At 54.5% G+C, this 5777-nt stretch overlaps 1 long non-coding RNA gene across 1 annotated transcript; it reads left to right on the forward strand.

Moving 5' to 3' along the window:
- The first annotated feature begins 685 nt into the window (after positions 1-685).
- LOC308548585 lies at positions 686-5176 on the forward strand. Its single transcript, XR_013997637.1, has 3 exons — positions 686-842; positions 1896-2181; positions 4072-5176. It is a non-coding gene; the product is annotated as an uncharacterized lncRNA (long non-coding RNA).
- The last annotated feature ends 601 nt before the right edge of the window (positions 5177-5777 follow it).

Below are 5777 nucleotides of genomic sequence, written 5' to 3' on the forward strand. Positions count from 1 at the left end.
GGCGAGGGGTTCTTCAGCTGGGGTCCATGGAGTTTTGAGACGTCTGAGAATTCAGACGATGCCAAATTGTATTTATGTACACAGTGCACTTTCCTGGAGAGCAGACTCACAGCTCTTTTCCAATTCTCAAAAGGGTCTGTCTATATGAAAGGTTAAAAAACAGTACTCCAAATCTCCCAAATTAGAATTTACAGGTGGGCTGGGGCGTGTGTGTTTTTTTTAAAAAAAACAAACAAGATTGCTCTACAAGTGACCTGTGCACACTTCGTATTTCTAGACAGGACCAAGGAGGCCTTGGAAAGCCCGCCTGCAGAGCTCCCTGCCCTTTGCCCACCCCTGACCCCCCCATCCCCAGTTTGCAAGAGTAGCCAGCACCCGCACCACAGTCTTCATTGCCCTGAGAAATATGGAAGCAAGGTCAGAGGAAGGGGGTGGGGGGACTCGGGGAGTCACGCAGCGACTTGGAATCTCCTTCAGAGACACGGTGGGTGGGCGACGTCGCGCCCTCAGGCTGGAGCTGGTCAGAACGACCCGTCAGTCCCCCGGCCCGCAGCAAACCCGGGGCAAATTCTGGGAATTTCCGAGTCAGCCGGCAGCGCTGCGTCAGATTTTCCCGGACGCCGGCGTGCTGTGCCCGCGGCGGGCGCTGGGGGGCGCAGCGCGGGTGCGGAGCGTGGGAAGCGCCGGCGCGCGGGCGGGCTGAGCTCACACGCCCGGGCAGCGGCGGCGGCGGCGGCGGGCCCGGCGTCCGCAGCGGCTGCGCATCTCGCACCTCCCGCGGGGCGCTCGCGTGACGGCGGGGCGGGTGGCGCAGTCCCCCCGGAGGAAAGCCGCTGCGGGAGGTGAGAGCGGGGCTCGGGGCAGGTGGGAGCGTGCACCGCGGCGCCGGGCCTGCAGGCGGTCACGCAGAGCCCGGGGGGCAGGAGTGGGCCCCCGGGGGCGATGCGCGGGGCCCCGCTGCGCTCGGGTCGCGCCCCACCCCCCGCTGCGGCGCGGCCTCTGGGCGCAGCTGCCCTCGCCGCGTGGGTGGCAGCCGATCCCGGCCCGAGCAGCCCCGAGCGGTCCCCGGGCTCTGGGGCCCCGGCCAGCGGGGCGGGGGAGGTGCAAGAGCGGCCCCCTGGGGCGGCCGGGGAGCGCCTGCCCTCTCCCCACCTTGCATTTCTCGCTCCGCAGTGGGCGTGGTGCCCCTTTGCTGCAGAGGGGGCGCCCGGAGTTGTGGAAGGCAGTGGGGGATGGAGAGAGCGCTGAGACAGGTGGTTGAGGGGGCGAGGGATGGTGCGCGAAGGCTCGTGATATTAATGCGTATTTCTCCCCCCCCCCCCCCGTTTTTCAGGGGGCGCGGAGGTGCATGTGGAGGAGGCGGCGGGAAGGCCAGGGGCATAGCGCAGGAGGGGCCAGGCGCTGCGGGGGATGCCATTGGGCTCTGTCTCTCTGCTCAGTTCCCCCCAGCCCCAGATCATAAAGTGGGTGTGGTGGTGAGGGTGGAGGAGTTTGCTGAGGACCTGGCCCAGGCCGCCCAGGCCAGCCGCCCGGCTCCCGGTGCCTATCCCGGAGCCCGGGGCGCCGAGCACTGTGCAGGGACTGGGGGTAGCGGGGCGGGAATGCCAGCGACTGGAGCTCCAGCTTTGCAGGCAGCCGGGAGATGGGGACTGGGGGCAGGGAGGTGGGCCCGGAGGCGAGCTAGGGGTGTCTCCAGGCCTGCAGCCCAAGAGCATAAGTGGTGGGTTGGTCAGGATAGGGTGGGCCGTGGGGAGCTTAGGGAAAACGGGTAATGTCCTTAGGCTCCCCTCCTTTTAGCTTTATTTGCAGCCATAGACCAAAATTTGGGATTCATCATTTGCCAAATGTGCACAATTTTTTTCTCTCTTTCCCTTTCGGTTTGTTTTGTTTTTTAGAGGAACGGCAAATGACAGAACAGAGGGACAGAGGGACGACTGGCCCAGCCAATCCCGGAGCTGCTGCAGCACTTTTCCCCAACAAACCCATTCTAGAGCCAGGACAGAGAGGAAGGGGCCGCTGGCCTGCGGCCCCTCCCCTGCCTGAGGCCCCCTTGCTACTCCCCTGTGGGAAAGGCAGCCTGGCCGCCTTAGGCTGAATGGACAGAGCCGCCTGGGCCCAGGGTGGTGATGGTGCTGCGGCCCCTCCCTGTTGCCCAGCGTGGGAAGAAGAATGCAGAGCCAGGCAAGTCTCTCTCTGTGTCCTCTGGGGTGGAAGGAGCAGGTACAGACAGGGCCGGGGCAGCCAGGGCCTGGTGTTGCTTTGGCATTGGTGGTGAAAGGGCTGTTACCTCCAGCCCCTTGGGTTTGGTTCCACCCCTGGCCTGTCCCTGGCACTGTGTGCTTATTGGTGCCACCATGTTATATAACGCTTATGTAATCTCCCAGGGCAAGCGCTCTGTATCCACTCTCAGGTCACGCAGACACTGTGTCCGTGGGGGAGGCAGGATCTGTGGAAGGTTGTGGGTAGAACTACTCCCCCCATTCTCAACCTGGCTCATTCTTTCCCCTAATCCCGGGCATAGGAGGGGGGAATAGAGAACAGGGGCCCACTCCACATCAGCTGTCTGGGGCTGAGAAAGGGGGGTTGGCTGGGCAGTCTTCCTCACCTTCTTGCCCTCTAGTCCCTGTTGCCCTGTGGTGGAGTGGATCCCACTCTTGTGCTTTGAGGTCAGCTTTTTGTTCTTGGGGCCCCCTGGCGTGGCAGATGGGTGTGGTGAGATGATCCCCAAAATGTTGCAGTAGAAGAATATAGTATTGGATAAAGAGAGGCAGAAATTAGCTCTGCCTTTGAGTGACTGGAAGGATGTTGATGGTATTATAAAAAATTTGGTGCAGGCCTAGGGACTCGGGGATGGTCAGGGAAGGGTGTACAGGGAAGTGGATCAGAAAGCAAAGATAAACATGGTGTTCTTTTACTGTACTCTCCACTGGGCTGTCCCTGGTTACCAGGGCAACAGAAGCAGTGATGAAAATCATGCCTTTCCTTCGGTGGAAAAATTTGGCTCCTCCTCCCACCTCTTCCTTCTCTAATCGCCTGCGACCCATTGGGAGGGTGATGTCTCCAGGGATCAGAGACCTCAGCATATCCCCGTCATGTCCCCTTTCCCCAATTTTAAAAAATGATCTCCCCCCTTCCTGCATCCCCTGTCTCCCCTAGAGCTTGGCAGTTGCGTAGGAGTTGGAGTGGATGGAGGGGGAAGGGCATGGACGTCATTGCAGATCAGGGCGAGCGGAGCGTGGGCAGAGATGTGGATGCAGGGGTGACGGGCACGTGAGGAGGGTCAGGCGTCGATCAGCTGGATAGAGCTTGTTTCTGAGATGGTCGGAGCCGTGGGTGAGAAGGGTGGGTGCGTGGGATGATGGAGGCCTGCAGAGCCTGGCAGCCTGAGCTCACAGTAGTAGGAATATGAAGGCCCTGAGGTTTCTTGTGTGGTCGTGGTTCCTGATGAAAGCTACGATACATTCATTCACCATTTATTGGGTACCTGCCATGTTAGGTCAGGTTCTGGGAGCTGGGAAGACAGGTCAAGGACTGGACCTTGACCTTGAAGAGATTGTGGTGGGTGGGAGGAGTATGGGGATACGGGAAAGATCAGCCTGGCCTTGTTACAAGCTTAGAATCTGGGCCCCAGGCAGAAGACTGACAGTATTCCAGACTGGAGGTGCTGGGTGAAGGTGGAGCCTGTGGGAATGCAGAGGAAGAGGTAGTTCAGAGAGCCACTTTGGCTTGGGGACAGGACAGGAGGAAGAGAAGGTGCTGAAATTTTGAGCCTCAGCGATTGACAGAAATAGAAAAATCAGGGTTCAGACTTCTTTGGGGGAGTCATGTTTGTTTGGGTTTTAGACATCTTGCCTTCAAGATGATGGCAGAGTGTCCAGATAGATATATTTATGGTCAGGCAAATAAAGTTTGCAAGGGAAGTCAATTCTGGAAAGAGATTTGGAGGAAACTGTTGTGAAGCCTTGAAGGTGTGGGGCTGCTGAGAAGGTGTGGAGAGAGAGATCCCAGGGCCTGGGGCATCGGCCTCGCGCTGGGTGAGGCTGTATGTCTTGTACTTGTTTGTTCTCCCAGGGCCCGCCCAGACTGCTGGACCAGTTTCTGCTCATGAACACCCACGTCTTCTACCAAACCACACCCCTTTCTGAAGTTCAGGTTTCTGTTTAAGTTTTCTTTTCTCTAATAACTATGACCAGGAGGATATATATGTAGATATCTACCTTCTCCAAGCTCTCTCCTTGACCTTTGCTCTACCATTCACTTAGAAGTTACTGAGAGTCCCCAGGATGTGGTATAGAGATGCGTCATAGGTCCTTAGTCTCCACCAGCAAGGCTGTTGGTTCTGGTTCTTTCCCAGTCATCACTCTAGAGCAGCAATTTTCAACTGGTGTGCTGCAAGAATTTTTAAAATGTGAAATATGTGACAATTTAGTCAGGGGCACTGACCTCTTTTCCCTTAGATTGTCAAATAAAAAAATGACAACAGCCAAGACAATAATAGACGTCTGGTGTGAATGCCCTGTCTTGAACCATAAATAGATAGGCCATATAATAAAGTTGCATCTGATTGGTTCATTCTTGGTACCAGAAATCCTTATATACAAGTATAGGCACCTGATTTTTTTAAAAAGTCACTTTGGAACAAAAAGGGTAGGTAATTACTACCGTCAGATCAGCAAAAAATACATGTTTTTTTGGTGTGCTGCAGAATTTTAGTAATTAGTTAATTAACATATGCCGTGAGATAAAAAGGGTTAAAAATCGCTGCTCTAGAGGATTAAGAGCTGGACAGAGTCGGGCGATCTTTGCCAGCTAAACGATCTTGGGCAAGTCACGTTCTTTTCCAGACCCTAGTGTCTGGTCTAAGGGATCTAGTTCTTTCTAGCTCTAAAGCCTTTGGATTTGATGTCCAAAGCTTTTAACGCTTTTGCCCAGGTTTCTGATACAAGCCAGAGTTTTTTTTTTTCCAAACAAGCAGCCCAGACTTCGGTGTCTTGTGGGTGGGATAGCAGGAACGGAGGCCCGTGTCTCCAGAGTGGGTGTGAGCCCTCCAGGTGCAGGGTGGCCTCTATTCCTCTTGGGATTTGGAAATGCTGGAAGAGAAGGAAGATCAGGAATTGCAAACTACAGCCCATGGGCCAGATGCCTGCTTTTGTAAATAAAGTTTTATTGGAACACAGACATGCCCATTGTTTATTTGTCTATGGCTGTTTTCATGCTACATTGGTGTAGTTGCGTATGGCAGGTCCTCTAATAATGTTGTTTTGTTCAGTGTTGTTTTATAGTGTTGATGAAGAAGAAAAGTCAATTCCTGGCCAGGGTCACTGTGGAGTGTGCATGTTCTCCCCATGTCTGCTTGGGTTTTCTGGGGTACTCTTGTGTCCTCTCACGTCCCAAAGATGTGACCCTTAGATGAGCTACTGGGATGTCTAAATTGTCCCACTCTGAGTGAGTGTGGGAGTGAGTGGCCCTGCAATAGAAGGGTGTCTTGTCCAGGGTGGGTGCCTGCTTTGTGCCCTGAGCTGCTGGGGGAGGCTCCTGTCACCTACGACCCTGAACTGGAATAAGGAGGTTGGAAAAGAATGATCTTAATTGTTTCTGTTCATCTTTCTTAAATGTATGTACAGCTCACACATTTATTTCAGTGTTTAATATTAGAAGTGTTTTGGGTCTTTATTTAGAAGTTCGGTGATGATTTTGTGACCAGAAATATGTCCTAGGAATTAACTCTTATTTGTATCAATTAGCCTATGGTGAAATTGGTTTTGTTATACGTCATT

Source organism: Miniopterus schreibersii (genome assembly GCF_964146895.1).
Source record: "Miniopterus schreibersii genome assembly, chromosome: 19".
Taxonomy (NCBI): Eukaryota; Metazoa; Chordata; class Mammalia; order Chiroptera; family Miniopteridae; genus Miniopterus; species Miniopterus schreibersii.